Source organism: Euprymna scolopes, chromosome 6 (assembly GCF_053919585.1).
Source record: "Euprymna scolopes isolate OS-2025 chromosome 6, ASM5391958v1, whole genome shotgun sequence".
NCBI lineage: Eukaryota > Metazoa > Mollusca > Cephalopoda > Sepiida > Sepiolidae > Euprymna > Euprymna scolopes.
Genome location: NC_136487.1, coordinates 90,833,962 through 90,854,392, shown reverse-complemented (window position 1 = coordinate 90,854,392; position 20,431 = coordinate 90,833,962). Strand labels below are relative to the sequence as shown.

The following is a 20,431-nucleotide window of genomic DNA, read 5'->3' as shown; positions in this document are numbered from 1 at the left end:
TCTCAAAACCATTGGTTGGTGATAACATCAGTAAATGCTTAAGCATGCAACTAGTTGGAATATTTGGTTATAAACTCTTAAGGGAAGTGGCTGTAGTGTTGGTAAGCTGTGGGATAGTCATTCAGAAACTATGCATACTAACTGAGTTCTTTGGTGGAAGATGTATGATGTTGAAACTAGTGTTGAGACAATCAATTGGAATATGGAATTAAAAAATTAGAACTTTTTGGGGATATTGGAATCGGAAATATTTTTGCTTAAGATTTTTAGATTAATTTTTGTGTGTTTTTCTTAAATGATGTTTTTCTATTGATAATAAAATAATAAATATCAATCAATTTTAAACAACCAGTAAATCTAAAATCTATAGATCATAATAATGAATATAGTCAAAAATAGTGCTGGAAAAATTGCATCAGAAAAATGGCTGGTGAAATTGCACATGTAGGTAAATATGCAAAAATAGCACATGTGGATAAATATGTAAAAATAGCATATATAAATATGTAAAAACATAGTACATGTGGGTAAATATGTAAAAATAGCACGTAAATATGTAAAAATTGCACATGTGGGAAAGTATGTAAAAATAGTACATGTGGGAAATATGTAAAAATAGTACCTATGGTAAATATATAAAAATTGCACATGTGGATAAATATGCAAAAATAACACGAGGTAAATATGTAAAAAATAGCACATGTGGTAAATATGTAAAAATAACACATGTGGGTAAATATGTAAAAATAGCACATGTAAAAAAATACAGATGGAGATCCCACAATGAGTTCATCAAAATAGAAAGCAATTAAAAGTTTGCCAAACTAAAAAGAAAATTATATTTCCATTTAAAAGTAGATGAGCACCCTCAGTTATCTCCCCATCCCCACAAAAAGAGGATGTGTTAATGAGTTTGTCAGGAGGACAATTAAACAACATAAGCATTAGTAATTGGTTGAGATTGTGCCAAATCCTAGCCTTTGATATGTTAAGAGTCATTGCTCTATATATGAAGTCTTCATTCTCTTCAAAACCACATGAAAATCTGGAAACTGAGGACTACACAGGCACAACAAGGATTGCTCATTTTGAATAACCATTACTGTATAAATAACGATGTTGGAATTCAGTAATCATAACTTCTACATTATACGGACCGCGATCAAGGAATTACCGAAACATAGCGGCGAACCAGAACACTTGTGGTGCACAAAAATGGAAAACGCCACAATGTCATTGAATTCGACTATGCTTTCATTGGTTAAAATCCTGCCTTTTTGAATAGACAACACTACACTTTGGTTTCTCAACTTAGGAAAGAAAAGAAAAAAGAAACGATCAGATGCGGAAATAAACGAACGAAACCAATCTTTCTTTTCCAATCATGTAACATGATGTCAGTAAATCAACGACATGCACATCCTTATGAAATAACGACACTGGTCGCAATAAAATTATCGATTGTGCAAATAATCGCTCAAATATTCAAAATTAAACCAAACACGATTTTCCTACGAATTGAACACGGACAACAGTCAATTGGTACTAAAAACATGGTCCACCTATGGATTAACGGTTCTATAGTCAGCACATTAGAAAACTTGCCAACCAACAGGATTTTACCTACATTGTTGCAAGCGATAATTATCTATGCCTATTTAACGCAATTAATTTTCTGTGGAGCTTGTGACTCAATGCAGACAAATGCTCTCACGCTCAACCACAGCCACCTCAAGCACATCAGAGATACCGTCATTTTTTGCACATGCGGAAATTAATATCCTGGGCCAACCACACTTAACGCCTTCGGAATGAGCTTATTACAAATACATCGCATTCTTCCGCAATGCATGCTTAAGGAAGCTTCTTACAAGTACATCGCATTCTTCCATAGTGCTGATTCACCGTACGCATGCATATTGATGCCATCCAAGCCACCAATAACGCCGATCTCAACAGATCGCAGCTGAACCAGAGGACTGACGAGGAAATATCACCTACAACGTTCTGCCTTTGCTCAACACAACAGTATGCTCTAAACGGATACAAACGTCCATAATGCACCTTGCGAACACATGTGGCTCATTTCTTTCGAAATTACACAATTAATCAAACCCAGGCAACCACGCAACTCAAAAATTGATGAAATCACTTTTCTCTTGGACCTGCCATCAACTTAAAATATTTTATTCCTTCTTATATCAGCTTCTCATCTAGAAGAGAATATTATAGCATCCGCTATATTTGGCTGAAACAAACTTTCGGCAGAGACATTTCAAAGCAATCACGCGTTTGAAGATTGCTCAAAGACAAATCATGATTTGGCCATTTGTACACATATGATAAAGGACTATGTTACGCATCACGCATAGTAATACAACAAATAGTCTGGAACATTTTGGAACTATATAAGTTTTTGCATGCATAAATTAAACCAATTAGCTTGGACCAGCCAGTCAAGGATGCAGTTTTACAGATAAACAACAACCCTAACCCTGACTCCGTTATGGTTTGACGTAAAATCACCAACATGACTTTGCGCGCGTCATACATTCTCAACATGGAAAGTACCATATCTAACGAGAATTATTTCTTTTCAACAAGTTATTTTGCACTGCTGTTTGCATACGTAATGAACACACACACACACACACACACACACACATGCAAAATGCATGCAGGTTTTAATGACCAATTACTTTTCCCTCCAAAAAGTCACCACGCATGTTCCTTCTCAACATGGAAATCTGTATCATGACCTTTCACCTTTTCTACAAGACACGCATTACCAAGGACTGCCTAATGAATACTTGATGCAAAAACCTTGATGTTGAAATAATCTGAATTACTTTTTCTTAAACAAGCTAATAACTGTTATTTTATACCAGTACAGCAATCTAGCGTTCTTATTCGATTGTTGTTATTTTTCCGAAGTTGTTCGCGCCTTTTAAATTTGTATGGATATGGATGTGACTTGATGGGATCCTTCTGTGAATCGGAAAATCTTGTGAAATTTATCTTTAACGGTCCCAGTGACATGCTACCACTTTTGACTTATCGATGTCCCTGCACCTGCAACCATGATCTCTAATATCAACAGATTCTAACTGCGTACTGGTGAATGCCGACTCACACCCTGCATATCCTATTCCTACACTGCCCTAGAAAATTAGAATGGCCCGAAAATGGAGTATCATTTTACGTTAAATTTATAAGCAAATCTGATCCCGACACTAAATTCTAGAATAATTGTTTTTCTTCTTCTGTCTGTCAAGATTTTAAGGGTGTTCACTCTTAATCGCCTAAAAAGTAAAATCTTGTTTCAAGTGAGGAGTATTCGGTGGGAGGTGATGATGATCTTCAAATTTACCAAAACAGGTGCTACCTAAAAAGTAAATAAATAAATAAACAAGAGAAAGAAGAACATCGTAACTATGAAATCTCTCAAATTGAGAGCTAAAGTTTAAGTTAGGATAGAACGAGTCGTATTTCGAATCCTCAAAGCAGTTCGTCTTTATGTATCAATAAAAAAGAGACGCCAGTCTAAGTCAACATTTGACCACTCCCACTGCATCTTAACAATGTCATAAAAGGGTGTTTTCATAATTCTCACTGCTTGAGTGCATTGTGGTTTGAAGTGGAAAAAAAAAAAAAAAAAAAAATAGAGAGAGAACAATTAGTAAGAAGGGGAGATAAGTTTATTCAGTGGGGGCTGGCTTGAGATGTCAGTTAGCTCCCGTGTGAAATGTCTGCTCCAGCAAGAGTTTGCCAGTCGATAGAAGAGGACACATTGCCAAGGGAGATCTTTCGAGGAGGAGACACAGGCGTTGACAGACAGGTAGATAGATGCGTTTTTTTTTGTTTTTTTTTTCTGTGTGTGTTTTGTTCAATCATCCATCTTCCCGTCCGCAGTGTACACCTCGTTACGCAAGGATCACACTTTGTCGGCTTTATGTTTTAGCGTCATTTATGTTGTTTTCAAATCTACGGGGGGTAAAAAAAAAAAAAGAAAAGTAAAAGAAAGAGAATTACCCTCACGTCACGATGAATTTCAATTTATTCTGTTTGTTGATAACTTAATAGTGAGTGTTAAATGCGTTTTTTAAATTTAATATTTTTAAAATTTATAGTGCATTTTTTAAGTTCAATAATAATATTGTTTTATTTATTCCTTTTTTTGGCTTGTATTTGTTTTTGTTGTTGTTTTTAACAATTTTTAATTGTATTTATTATTCCGACGAAATTGAAGAGATCGTGCAGTTTAATTTGAATTTACAAGAAAAAAAAAGAAGGAAAAACAAACAAACAAACAAAACAAAACAATCTTTGGAGTTTGTATTGACCATAAAAAATCATTGACAAAGCCCGTCTTGCGCCCTTGCGGACCTTTCAAATTTCATTCTTCCCACGGGCAATGCCACTATTATCATTCTCATCGTTATTATTATCATCATCATCATCATCATCGCACTGGTTATTTGTGCTACGACGTCCGCTTAGTAAGTAAAGCAGATCCCCCCCCCCACACACACACATGCACACACCACCACACATAGATATATTGGTAAAAGATATAGATCTTATTGTATCAAGTGTTTTCTTCATATTATTATTTAAATTTTTAGTAGTAGCGTGATTTTTACTCTAGCGGGGTTGACTCAAAATACCAAATCTCTATCGCAGTATTGTATTAGGGTGCGTGTTTTCACTCTATACTGGCACGTGTTTTTAGTTTTTATTGTGTTCACAGTGACTGTTATGTAGAAGTCTATGGTGCGAGGCGGGCTGCAAATAATGAGCGACATAGTGGCCTGTCGAATGCATGGAGTGGCAACTTGGGTGATGATAAGGAATACGCACACACGTACATATATGTAAACATACACACACATATATATATATATATATATATATATATATATATATATATATATATATATATATATATATAGTATGTGTGTGTGCGTATTTTTCCAGGTCGGCGGCCAAAGAATGGCAACATAAATCTTGTCCCCGCTGTGGTCAGGGGAGGTAAGACGAGCTGGCTTCCGTGTACCACGAGGCGCTGAAGAAGAGGAAAACGAAGGAAATCGTTTTATATCAACTTCATGTCGGGGGATCGAGAGGAAAAAGGAGAAAGTGGTCGAAATGGGGGAAATCGAACCATATGCTTTATTTGCATAATAAAGGAATCTGATTTATTCTCCCCATTTTTTATGCGTTGTACCCACAATGATCGCTTTGGAGGATGAGGTAAATTTTAAGAAAAAATTTAAAAAAAAAACCCGCATATATATATATATATATATATATATGATTATGAAATTAATTTTAAAAAAACATGAAATGTGAAGAAAGAGAAAAATGAGATGTGAAGAAAGAACGTGGATGTGAATGAAATATGAAGAAGGGAAAAAGCAAATTATGAAGAAAAAAGATGTAAAAAAAAATGTGAAGAAGAAAATTAAGTTAAATGTGAAGAAGAAATAAAGAAAAAAATGAAATGTTGAGAAGAAATGACAAGAAAGAAAGAAAGAAAGAGTGAAATGTGAAGCTGAGAAAGAAAAGAAATGACAAGAAAGAAAGAAAAATGTGAAGAAAGAGGAGAAATGTTATGAAGGAGAAAGAAATGTGAAGAGAAATTTCACGAAGAAAAAATGTGAAAAAAGAAATGTTAAGAAAGAATGAAATGTGAAGGAAAAAGATGTCACGAAGAATGAAAGGAAAAAATGAAACGTGAAAAAGAAAGGGAAACTGTCAAGTAGGAAAGAAAATTAAAATGGGAAGAAGCAGAATAAAAAACAGGTCAACTAATAATTGATATTAATTATGATATCGTAGTAGGAGAAGTAATATATATATTATATATTAAAACATTTTTTTTTTTAACTTTTAAATATTCCCCTAGGGATAATAATAATAAAAATTAAACTTTATGTTGTTGGTTTTTGTTTTGTTTTTCAGATTTTAAGCTTTTCAAAAATTTATAATATTGTTATTTAATTATTTTATTTTTTAAATCTAAAGGGGAAAAAAATTAAACCATAAGCGGAAATAAGGCAGACATTCACATCGACATGTATGGAGGGGCCGGTCAAAAGAAGAAAAAGAAAGAAACATGGAATTGCGGTGGCGATTTTTATTCCTATCTTTAATAATCGTTTCATTTTATCCTCTGGGAAGATACGGAAACGATGTTTCCCACCTTAATTAAAAAAGAAAAAGCCTCGTAAGTTTCCGCACGCTTTCGATTGACATAAGAAAAAAAAAAAAAAAAACTAAACAAAATAAGAAATATACAAATAAGACAAAAATTCAAAGAACCACTTTGGAGTGAAAGGAATCGCAAGTATTTTTTGTGTGTGTGTTTGTTGTCAAAGGCATGTCGATTATTCCAGTTACCATTTTTTTTCAAGATGCAGTCGCCAAAATGTACGCCATTCTTTTTTATAAGCATTTTTAACATGTTTTTTTTTTTTGTTTTGTAAATGTATTGTTTATAGGTCAAGTTTTGATAGATATGTTATAAATCGACCCCCCCCCCATTTTTAAAATTAATTATTAATAATAATATTAAACCAATTGTTTTTATGTTCTTGTAATAATTATAATGATATCCATTTGGGTTGCGTAAAAAACGTTTTAAAAAGAAAGTGATATTGTATATACGATCGGATGCAATGGAGATTGCAATCATATTTCGATTTGGGTGGTGGGTGTGAGGGGAAGTTTTTTATTTTATTGACTACTGGAATGAAACCATTTTTCTTTTTTTAAAAAGAAGTAATTATTTTCGATTTCTTATATTTTTATTATTTTAAGTTCATTTGCTAAAACATTGTTTTTAATCTAACTTAAAACAAATATATATATATATATATGTATATATATATATATATATATATATATATATCGCACACGCGTATCTGTAAGTGTCACTAATGATATTGATTATCATATCTATATCTTATATATATATATAGTTTCTTTAGATAAGAATATAGATAAAGAAAGATATGTAGACGGGATAAAGACATAGTTTTAATTAAAAAAAAAACATTTTGTAAGTAGTTTAGCTTTTGTTCTTCGCCTCTTGGAACTGAAATCAAAGAAATACTTTTCTGAAGAAAACTTGAATTATATCGACCATTTTTTATCAGGTACTTTCAGAACTAAAATCTTAATTACAGGTAGGCTAAATAAATTAATAATATTACTTAACAGACACAATGTCCATTTAGAGTTTCTCGCACACATCCCCTCTGTTTTATATTCCTGTTTTGATATTTATTTTATTTTTATTTTTTTACATTGTGATGATGACGATGATATCCAGTTATGCAATTGACTATTTTTCTTTTTAAAAAGCATGGAGAGTGAGAGGAAAGGGTCATTATATTTTCTGTGAGGGATTTTGCCGAAGACATTGTTGTCGCCTTGAATTTTTTTATTTTTATTTCTGGCAAAGTGTCAAAAAACGTTGATTTCTTGATCGGGTTGTAAATTTAAAACTGTCGTAGTAGAAATGTTTGAATATACTTCATCTTGATGTTATTGGTTTAAACCTCCCCATCTTTGCTTTCGGCTTTATATCTACATAACAATAAAAAAAAAAAGGCAAAGATGTATCAGTTTTAAAAGTAGTAGATCTACGATGCACCATTATTGTCCTTGATTTTTGGGTCAGTTGATTTTTCCCCCCCTGTTAAACTTTTAATTTTTCCGTAAAGGAATTATTGCACTTGCATAGTATTTTCTTTATTTTGTGCGTTTTTTTAAAACTGTTTAACTGAATGCCCAGTATTGTTTTGTTCGACAATAATATCTCGTTTCTATCTGTATTTTAGTTTTAAAAATGCATTTTAAATACCACAGCTGATTATTATGTTAACACATAGATGTCATATTTCTACATATATGACAATTTCTGATTTTAAAATTAATAACAATAATAATACTTAAATTTGATTTTTTTTTCATTTTAATTACTTAAATAATCTTTAAAAATTTTTTACCATCCTTTTATAACAGAAACGGTTTCCTTTTTCTACAAAATAATTAAGAAAAATGTATTTTGCATGTAATTAAAAAAAAAATTTAATTAAAAAGAAATATCCTAAAACTTACACAAATTATTACATCAAGCAAAAAAAAACAAACAAACATCCTCTTCAGTTCATAGTTTTTATTGAAAAATGTATGGTTAAAAAGAATGGCAGTAGTTGAAATGGACTGATGACCTGGGTCATGGGTTTCTGCATTATTATCAAACAAATATAATTATTAAAATTATAATTGGTTAAGTAGTTATAGAATGTTTAAACATATAGAATATTATAAAATTATTTAACTTTTTAAAGCTAAAATAAAACAAGTTACATGTTAATATCTAAAAATGGAAAAATAAGTTAAAAAACATGTTATTTTCATAAAAAAATATTAGTTTAAAGTTAAAGAAATTTTTGGTTGAACTAAATTAAAATTTTATTCTGAAAACAAAAAGGGAAGTAATATTTCAGTAACTTGCCTTGCTTATTAAATGAAAGTGCTCAGTGTTATTGAGATATTAAGATAGAGCATATGGATATAAATGTAATCAGTGTAGGCATGTAATGAACATTTCCATACAAATGCCTATTTTATGGAAAAAGTGATAGTCAGGTTATAACACACACACATAGCTTCTACTATCTTGATGGGTTTACTTTATAAAGAAAATATTCTTTTTTAGTTCTTATATATATATTTCATAACTAAGCAGAATGCCAGTGTATGACATAATCATTATTTTGCTATGATTATGCTCCGAAAAATGCACTATCAACAATATTTGTCCTTGCATACAAATTAGTGGCCTCTGTACCATTCATTTTTGTTAAAAAATTGTTTTCCTGATCTTCTTGTGGTACAACGAAAATTACAATTATTGGACAACTTTTCATTATATATATATATAGATAGAGAGAGAGAGAGAGAGAGATGATAAGTTAAGGAGTGAAAGCATAAAGTTACATAGAAAGTTTATTACATTATCAAGTTAATAAGGATTACAAAAAGAGGAATAAGAGCCATTACTTTTTTTTTTACATAGGCATCACCACTTATCAAGACCAAGAAACTACTTGAGGATAAGGGTTAAAGAGCGTACAGTAAAAATTGGACAATATGGTAATCGTTAGTAATGGAAATTCAGTAAATTTGTTAACAAGTGGGACGGCTCATCAAGAACTTGTTTACGTTAGACTTGAAGGCAACCATATTGTAGCCAACTGGAAAGCAGGAAAACGAAAGACAATTCCACAGGCGTGCAGTTCTAAGAAAGGAGCTTTGTTCATGGAATCTATGTTTAGGTTTAGGCACAGATAACGAGTGGGGGGAATTTTTTATAGTGTTTCCAGCTAGACGAGTGTTTCTTGTGAAAGTTTGGCGAGGGGGACACCATAGACTGAAGCTCAGTATACTTGTATATAATATATACTAGCATTTCAGCCCGACGTTGCCCGGGTGTTTGGATGTGTATGTTGAGCAAAAAAAAAAAAAGAAATGGTAGTAGGAAGGCAGGCTCGAACCCGTACCGCAATGGAGGAAAAGAAGGGGGTAAAACCTAACGTTTATGCTGTTACGACCACCGCCAAACCGGAAGCGACATTTTTTAAAAATTAAGGCTAGGCAATCTAAAGGAAAGTATAACTTTCAAAAATATTGGTGAAAAAAGTGACCCCCCCCCCCCTGTAGAAAAGTGCCTAGTTGAAGGGGAAGATATTAATGTTTTTAGCCAATTTTTCGATATTTGTCGTATGAAAGGTCGAACTTTAAAACGATACTGATCTTGGTAAAATCCGTCACCTCTATTGAAAGTTTAAGGCAGACATGCAAACAGACATACATACATACATTTATATATTGGTAACTAAAAATGTTCGACCCAAACTGATGAAAAAGCTTGCCCTATCTCTGAATACCCTTTATGTAAAGTATCAAATATTTAGACCAGAAATTGTCTGAGTAATTTGGAAGAGACCGTAGAGGTCAATTTTTTTAAACTTTGACCCCTTAAAATTTATTGTTTTGGGTTCAAATCAAGTTATTAAGTTAGATCCATGTCCAAGGAACCTATATCTAAAATTTCAAGCGCGTAGACCCAAAATTGTTGGGGGAGTTTGGTAGAGTTCTCAAAGGTCAAATTGTTGAACTTTGACCCATTAATCGCCAAATTTTGGGCCAAAAACCGATCACATTGATTTTCCCAAATCTCAGTACCCTGTATATCAAATTTCGAGTCTGTAGACTAAAAATTGACAGAGTTATTGTGTAGGGAAATGTACACAGACACACACACAGACACGTTCACTTTTATAGATATATAAATTTCCTGTATTTGTCTAAGTGCTCAATATATATGTAGAACTTAGTACTTGTATAAAAGTATGCTTATGGCAATTAAGCTATGCAGAAACATTTTGATCTGGAATCGAATACAAACGTTTCTGTGTAGCTTACATGCCATAAGTATATTTTTATAGTACTAAATACACATATTTTAGAAATATAATTATCCATATACACCGTTGATTTTTATGAAATTTTAACAAAGATATTACACACCAATTAATAAATATTCTCATAATTTAAATTTATTTGGAGTATTTAAAATTAATTTTAGGAGGTATAATATGGGCACAGCCCCTCCCCCCCATTTTAAAGTTAAAGTATTCCAAATTTACATTTAATTTAATCCACAGTTGTTAAATACCAATTAAGCAAGATTCTCTGAATTTCAGTTTTTTCTTAAAACCCTTTTAGCTTAAGCGTTAAATTTGATATATTTTCTAGGATCCAAATCATGTAATGGGTTTGATAAAAATTATAATAAGGATTCTAGACATATTTATTATCATTATATTTTGATTTTAATATTTGTAAGTAGATATAAAAATGATGCAAAACAGCTCTGTTTTAGGAATTAACATTATCCATCCTGGAAATGATATTCTAGAATGTATGTGTGTTGGGATGATTAATCAGAATTGAGAATTGGAAACTTTTTGGTGTATCGAAATTAGAATTGGAAAAATACGAGCCTCATTTCCAATTCCCAAAATTATTCTTTTCAAATTTTTTTTTTTTTTTAAGTTAATTTTCCATTGCTGATACTGATGGTAAAACAGTAAAACTAAAATGCTTGAGCTATAATAACGAATTTAGCTAAAAATGACACCAGGAAAAAAAAAAAAAAAAAAAAGAAACGGCACAGGTAAAATTGCACAAATAAGAAAATAACACAAATTAAAATATTGATGGAAATCTCAATGAGTTTATCAAACCTTTAGAAAAAGAGGAAATATTAAGTTTATCAAATGAAAAAGAAATTATATTTACATCTTAAAGTAGATAAGAATGTGTCCTACATGCTACCCCAAAGAATAAAATTCTATTTTTCAGACTATTTTAGAATCGGAATCAGTATTTGTATCTGATGAAATTGGGAATTTAACGCAGAATCAATCATTGTATCAGAATCAGGTAAAAATATTGAAATTGTCCCATCACACACACACACACACACACATACTAGCCATACCTTTTTGGTGTTGTGTGAGAGATTTTTTTTTTCATAAAATTTCATTCATTTGCCATTTACAATTTACCTAAAGTAAATTAAATAAACCAGCTTGCTTGAAGTAAAAAAGCAATTGACAGCAAACTGTATTACATCTGTAATACTTTATGCAGCCCAGTTTAATACTTTTTCCTAAGCCTAATATTAGAATAAATTAAACAATTAAATTAACAACTATTCATCTTTGATGTTTACTAATGCTTTTTATACTATTTTTCAACCAAGTTTAGCATTTTTATATGGCATGCATATGTTTGTAAGACCTGAAACATTTATTTTAGTATTTCATATGTATGTGCTTAAACAAACTTATATTTCATATAACACCCTTCATCCTGTTTAGTAGCTTCTAATCCAGCTTTAACTTTAATCCAATTTTAGAAATGTATAGTTAATTTTTAAATTTTAAAGAAAATTGGATTTTTTGTCATTTTTTTAAAAATTTCTATTGCCTAGTTTTGATGGCAAGGGAGATCACTTTATATTGCAGTATAGCAATGAACAAAAAAACACTTAAAAATGTCTGTGAAACCGGTCAAAAGAAAATCATGTAAATAAATACTTATTAGGCTTACATTACTCAGTTACTCAGTGGATCATTACTGACTTAGGTCATAAATGGACTTGGTTGATTAATCTTAACGCATACTTGTTCATGTGTAAAACTATGAAACTTTTGATCTCTACATGTATTCATAATTTTAGTAGATGGAAACAATATTTACTTAATAGTTTTTGACAATGAAATTTATTAAATATGTGTTCAGAAATGTACTAATGTTTTGTTTTATGGATTCAAATTTCTATTATTTATCAGAGGAGAAACAGAACTGTGACTGATGATGCACTTATAAATCAGTTATTACCATATGCATTTTCCATTTGTAACAAAGGAAAGAATTGGTTAATCATCTCTGTTGATTATCCAATGAAATTAAATGTTTAATACATGGAAAAATATGTTACTGAAAGAAATATCCAACCAGATATAGTATGTAATCGTTGAAATCTTAGTGAGGTTTGCCTGACTTGCCTGATTGTAAAATATGCTTGAATATATTTTAATTCATGCAGATTTTGTATTTATTATTACATAGCCTATTCTCTATTGAACCTAATATATGGTACTGATTTCAAAAGTTTAAAAAAAATTACTTGGGTATCATCAGCTAGAATCAAAACCAAAACATTTAGTGCTGCAGCCATGTTCCCTACTGTTTGAGCTATCAACAAATAGTTCAGAAAGATTTAACATTAAACCACTTCAAGCAAGAATGAATTTTTGCATATGCAAATGTAACAGAAATATGTCAGCAAGTTAAAATGAACATTTTGCATTTCAACTTGCCGACATATTTCTGTACTTATATATTCATCCATTCAAAGATTTTACTTGTTATAAACCATTTTTAATGTATGATTACTATTTCCTGTTAATTTTAGTGTTATGTCCAGTAATGTTTCAGTAGTTTGAAAGTTTGTTAGTTAAATATTTTCACACATACACATGCATATATCTAATGTTTTATTTATATACATAAGAACACAAACAGAAAATTTCTGTAATTCACTGATCAGGCAGAATCCAATATTGATTTGTCACATGCAATGTTATAGCAATCTAAATTTCAAACATTAAATACATATTAGATGAACAATTTTTTGTGTCATAAAACCTGAATTGAGATGTGGAAAAAAATAATCATTACAATAATAATAAAGAACTGTTAGACTGCATTTTGTAAATCAATTTGTTTTTATTTATTAATTTCAAGTAAGTTGATTTATTTATGCAATATGCTGTTTTTATGTTTTTAAATTAAATTATTACAGTTAATTATTGTACTATTAATGGAAAAAAATTGTTTTAAAATTATTTTGCTTTAATAATTTTTATATATAAAAATAGCCAAGCTGTTTATGAATAAACAGAAACTGTGTTTATATTCAAAGGATATATTAATAGTATTTTTTTCTAAAATGTTTTTTTTTTTTTTTTTTTAGACTTCAATGCAATATTCATAGTATACAGGATTCGTTTTTTTTAATCATTACACTTTTGTTAGGTTATAAGATTATCAGCATTTTTTACAATTCTCTCAAAGTTAATAAATTCAGGATCAAAGTGTAGTATTTACATGTAATTTGTAGTGTATGTTTTTTTTTTAAATTTAAACTATGCAGTTTTTTTGTTTTAAACAAAGGAAAATAAGTGTATATGGGCAAATACATAATTAAGTCCCTTTTAAAAGAAATGTTTGTTCATTGAAAATGAATAAAACCTGGTCCAGTTATTTTCTGGAAAGAAGAAAATCAAATTACATTTCATTGTTTTGAAAAACATTGTCATAGTAGCATGTTGCTCAAAAACGGAATGAAATATTGAGTTTATGGAATACAATCTATCTATGAGCATATGAGATTAGTACTTTATTATCGAGATGACACATATATACTATAAAATGAAATTGATTTGAGTTTCATAGTAATGCCTCAGACAAATTAATAATTTATTCTGCTTAACTTGTTATTCAGGAATTTTTAAATCTGTGTTCTAGAAAAACAAAATGCCAATCAGTTTCATAAATTACATATTTTATCCAATCTAATTTCTTTAATAAGAGAAACTTGGTGGTAAACACTGCTAATTTTTAATGGATACTCAATAGATGTGATTACCCATTAACTTGGCTTTCTACATCTGGTTTGATTGATTAAAAACTGTTCATTTTATTACATAAGCATGATATTTACATGAAAGAGGTGCTTCACCCACTCACCAATTAACACTACATTATCACATGCATTGAAATTTGATTCCAATGCTTATAATAAATTTAATTTCTTTTGTTCAGTTGTTTGTGTGTTTCTATATCTATTTCCTCATACATTTAGACAGTTACAATTCCTTTCCTATTTTCATCTTGAAATAAACTTGTACTAACATCATTTCATTGATCACACTTTTTACTTGTCGACATCTTGAGCCATTCACTCAGTAACAAACTTACTTATTTTCATGCATACTTTGTGTGTATATTACGCAAAATTATTTTGACAATTATGACAGATACTGTTATATTTATCTATATTACATTAAACTACATATCTGTATATGTGTACTCAGGACTAATATGGTAAACAAGGGGTCAGAAGTTGGCTCATAACATGTCAGCTACATATCTTTCAGCAGTTGCAAGACACTTTATGCATTCATTTTTCTCTCACATGAATATCACAATATTGAGTTCACTAATCTGACTGCTCTAACACACACACACACACACACATTACATCTTCTATTTTTTATTTTCTTATTTCCATTACCCACAAAACAATAATTAAGTTAAATTTACCAATAACTTTGTCACTAATTTCTTTATTTCTTTACCATTCAGAAGAACAACTTTGAGTAAAAATTCAATCTTCTTTTTCATAGACCATTTCGTTCAATTGATAAAAATATCAGTTTATTTTGTAAAATACATTTTTACTTGTTATTTTCTTTTATAATTTTTCATTCCCATTATGGGATCTACAGTCAAACCAGTTCCCTCTCCCCCCAATAATATTTTTCTTTGAGGTTATTCAGTCTATAAATGGTTTTAAATAACCATACATCATAACTTAAAAAATATTAATCTAGACATTTTTTTATTCCATCATAATGCATTTCACTTCATTCGTAAGCAATTTTCTTCTCTTACTGCAAATGCAGATTTATTTCTTAAAATTTTCAGTCAATGCAGTTTTCAGTCGGTATTAAAATTCTTCTGAGCATCGTTCTATTCTATTTATAATTTTAAAATTAAAACTTGTAAAAAAAAGCAATAGGAATAAAATTAGTGATGTGGGGTTCAAGTGTTGGATCAGGAGTTTCTTGGTTTCTGATTTTTTTTTTTCATACCGAGACATGGGGTTTGCACAAAAAAAAAACAGATGTTAAAATTAAATCCAAAATAATAATCAAAGTATAACTACTCTTGGTCAATGCTGGGTCAGGATAGTTAGCATAGCATACACACGCATGTACGCACATTGAAAATGTTGGTTTGTGTATGAAGCATAAAACAATGTTGTTACTTTAATAATTTTTTATTCTTCGATATTTCAAATGCCTTGTATTCTTCATTGGTATTAATCTGAGAAAAGGAAAAACTGGAGGTCACTTGTGTGTGGTATATTAATTTGCTAGTAATAATATGGTCATATTTTGTTTTTATTGAGTATACGGTATAATCATGTTGACACCAGTTCTTGTCAGATCGCCAAAGTTAAGCAACATTGAGTCTCGCTAGTACCAAATGGGTGAATATTTGGGAATTCTAGGCGCTGTATGTGCTCTCTGCTTATCTTGGCATTGTTTCCAGTCGTCCTGAACATCAACTTGCCACTGATATTCAACAATGTCGACTCAGGAGAGGTGTGGTTGGAGATGGCGCAAGTCTTGCCACAAAAATTTCATGCGCAGACAACCTTATAGTGTATATCCATAGTCTGTCAAGACTGAAGGAAGCCGCCACCATCTGAGACTGGGGAGAAAATAGGACTTATCTAAGAGTTGCTTAAATAAAGGCTGATGTGATTAATTATTTAAGTATAATTGTCAAGTAAATGATTTCTGCAGAATTGTAACCAGACTTCTATTGTGATTGTGAGATATCTCATGTTTTCAGAGTTATGAATAAAAACAATCACCATGTTATTATATATATTGTGTTTTTTAAAGCTAGATTGACCCAGTATTTTTTATTAATATATTTTTATAACTTGAACCAAAATATATTCAAGACCAGTTATTAATGTATTTGTTTATATTGGTATATATTATTTTTGTGTCATATTCTGTCCATCTTAAAAAGCAATAATGTTATCTGAAATTAACTAGTAATAAAGTTATCCTAATATATATTATAGCATTAATTTGATTATTTAATTATTTGCCAGGTTGTAGATATGTAACATGCTGTTAGGTCTTGCATGGTATTCATGTGTTTTCACCAAACATTTAGTATACAGATTTGTTGAAATTAAATATTGACCATAATTGAAGCTGATTTAAACTTATCTGATCATTTATTTGGGGAAGGGGGGGGGGCTGTTAACATCCACTTAATAATTATTACACTTTTGAAATAAGTGCTGCAGAAATTGTTTCTAGTAAAATGTGCTTTGATACAAGTTATATATCATGTTATGTCACTTCCCCCCTAAAGTAAATGTGTATTATTGTTGTCATTAGATTGTATGCTTTTTTTATGTTATGTCTGTGATATTATTTTTTTAGAAAATGTTTAATGATAATGGTTTTTCAAATATACTAGCTCTACCTTATTAAATAATAAGATATTGAACTTTTCTTTGCAGGTTGGAAAACATTGTATAGATAGTTCTTAGCTAGTCTTCTGCGAATCTGAATAAATTATTTCTATAATTTATATTTATTCAGGTTTTGATTCTCAGTGTGGATAAACTTGATTAATCTAGCCACATATAAATCAGTGGTAGACTACAAAGAAGGTGTTATGGAGAACTGCATTATGTAATATTATAAAGAATATTAGGAAAAGATGGCTGTCTGAATAGGACTGAAACATTTATGTTTTCCTTGTGTGAACTGGATATTTAGTATAAGTTGCTTGTTTTGTGGAAAGGGGGTTCTGTTTACTGCCTTCCAATATATATATTTTTAGGCAAACTTTAGATTTCTAAAGAGCAGTTTGAATGAAACATGATCCTGAATTGATATAAGAATATTGCTTATTCACTTATGTGCGAAATGGTTTATCATAATGCATCAAAGTTTTTTAGATTTGGCAAAAATGAATAAAAACTTGGCCACTGGAATTTAGCATGATATTCCCTATTTATATATGTTCTGTTGTTAAATGTTAACAATCCTTGAATAGTTTGAACTATGTAATGAATAATACGTGCAAAAATATTATTTTTACACCTTTTTTTCACACACACACACACACAAACATACGCACACACGCACACATAATGGTCGCCACTTAGTTTAAATCCATTTTTTTTTTTTAAGAATACATTTCCTCTTTGTTACTGATCGTGTAGTAAAATATATATGTAAACAGTTTATACATAGTGCTATAATTTCTTGTACAGTTTTGAGCTTGTTAGCCCAGTGGATATGGTCCTTGACTGCTGATTTCATTTGAATCAGACTAGTTTGGATTTCTGATTTTGGCATGGATGCACTCACTTTATCTAGCCACACTGATGAATCCTCGATGAAGAAATACCTGTCTGTGGACACACACACACACACACACACACACACACACACACACACACACACACACACACTTCCCCAAAACCTCTGGCCTTGATAGAGGGGAGACTAAAATTTGCTGCTATGGTTTCAAATGATCTGAAATAACAGCAAAGGGAGACTTGATTCCAAATATTTCTCATATGTTTTATCTCCCTCTTTTGAAAATAGGGTATGTTTATGAATATCTCTAGTATCAAATAATCCTTTTTACTTTATGTATGAAAACTTAAAAGGGGAGATATAACATATGAGAAATATTTGAAAAAAGTCTCTCCTTGCTGCTATTTCAGATTATTTGAAACCATAGCAGCAAGTTTTAGTTTCTCCTCTATCCAGGCCAGAGGTTTTGGGGAAATATCAAATATTTTATAATTCATATGTAAAACTAGAAAAACCAATGACTATGATTGAAACATTTTATGGCTGTAAAAACGTGCCTAAAATAGGCTCTGAATGATGCATGATCCCCTTAATGTGTGACTCTAAGAGCAAATGTCACATAGTCAACTACACAATTCAGTTCATCACCTTTTTCAATGAGCTTTTATTTGGTAATTTCTGATCAATAGTCAGTAAGATTTGGAACTTATAAAATTGCCAAAAAAGGTGGTATATTAGTTACCTGGCAAGGTCACAGGGGAGACAACCAAGCAAAAAAAAAAAAACCCTAAGCAAAATTCATCCCAAATGCCTTTTCTCTACCCTGCAACCTCTCTCCCACAGAAGAGACGTTGCGAGCCTATCCTTGTTTTATCGTTATTTCCATGGCAGGTGCTCGTCTGAACTCCAATCTCTGGTCCCCCCTCGCCAATCTTTCACGAAAAACACCCGTCTAGCTGAATCCACTGTCAAAAGTTTCCCCTACTCTTTATCTGTGCCTAAATCAAAACGCGGATTCCATGAACAAAGCTTCTTTCTTAGAACTGCACGCCTGTGGAACTCTGTTCCGTCTGTCTGCTTCCCACCGGACTACAACTTGGATGTGTTCAAGTCCAACGTTAACAAATTCCTAATGAACCGCTCCCTTAAGTAAACACTTCATCAAATCTCCACACTAACGTAATGTACTTGCAATAACCCTTATCCCTAAGTGGCTTCCGGGCCTTGATAAGTGGTGATCACTGTGTAAAAAAAAAAAAAAAAAAAATCAGCAAAACTACAGCTGGCTTGCCAGAACACTATATATACAAATGTAGGCAAATTTGGGCATATTTTATTGGTTTGAAAATATAGGTTCTTTTTTACCAATTTTCATAAAATAGAATAGTATTATAATCTTCAAAAAGCTTGCAAATTTTCATGTAGTTTCATCCCATAGAACCAAAGATATGAGCATTTCAATATTCACTTTGGCTATGATTATATATATTAGTCCTCGCGCAAAAGAGCAGGATACAAAATATTTTAAATAACAACAATAATAATAATAGAATAACAATAACAAAGACTTTCGCTGGCGAGGACTACTATTGACCGTAACCAGTTATACAGTCCTTTTGAAATTTTCATCTCTATTTTTCTCGTTATGTACTCAATATTTGTTAGTGAAACCTATATGAAATATGTTCCTTATTAAATTTTAAAGATTTTCTATTCTGAAAGAAGTTTTAAAAAATTTAATCTAAAAAAGTTATTTTAAAGTTTTTGTTAAAAAATATTCAGATTTTCTCATTATTCAGACCTGTATTACAAAGAGGGAGGTTGCAAAAAATGAGTTGTGGTGTGAGGAGAAATACAAACTGAAATAGAGAGAAGGAGAGTTTTAAAATATAATCTTAAAAAGATAAGATACAAGTTAGAAAAGCATTTCATCCAAGGCATGAAAAGTGTTGAACAAAATGTTTTACTATAAGCTTTAAAAATAAAGGTACAAGATTCAATTTGAAATTTATTTATCTTCAAAGTGAACTTTTATAAATTTTATAAAGTAAGGTATAAAAATTTAATTTAAATTGAATCAAAAAATTACCTTGGATTTATTTTATGTAATGTACATTTTGTTGCAATTTAAAAACATTATCTTTCATCTAGCAATTAATGATATAGATATAACATTTTCAATTATTTTTTTTTAAAAGTGCAACAGCATGTACATTACAATTTGGATTTGTGATTAATTATAATTAAAAACTAAATAATTACTTTTTACAATTTATACAAGTTTTTATTCACATCTTTTGAAAACTTGAAAATCACTTTGTTGGTTTTTTTTCTGAAAAAGGAAAAAATGAAAAAAACAACTAAAACTTATCTTTGTTCACTCGTAAAATAAAAAACGGGATATGTTTTTTTTTTTCTTAACTTGCAACTTATTAAGGATAAAACACACTTGAGAATAAGGTTTTTTTCTATAACATCCTATAACAAAACAAACAAAAAAAACTTATCCAGAAAAGGTGCACATTGTTTACTTGTAGAAATAAAATTAGTTTTGTTTTTTTTCTTTTAATGAGTTGCAGCTTATCAAGGATAAACACTCGAGGATAAGGTTAATGAGGGAGTTTTTAATTATA

General features: G+C 30.5%; 1 protein-coding gene across 5 annotated transcripts in view; it reads left to right on the top strand.

The window, feature by feature from the left end:
- Nucleotides 1-3,098: 3,098 nt before the first annotated feature.
- The window catches only part of LOC145277777 (uncharacterized), a 41,784-nt gene continuing 24,451 nt past the window's right edge, over nt 3,099-20,431 (top strand). Inside the window, exon 1 of one of the 5 annotated variants that reach the window (XM_080129526.1) lies at nt 3,099-3,838. The gene's annotated coding sequence lies outside the window, so the exon portion shown is untranslated. Of the gene's footprint in view, nt 3,839-3,910; nt 4,083-4,954; nt 5,254-6,017; nt 6,230-6,293; nt 6,433-20,431 lie in introns of those variants that run through there. The other 4 variants (XM_080129527.1, XM_080129531.1, XM_080129529.1 and 1 more) reach the window with 4 other exon arrangements.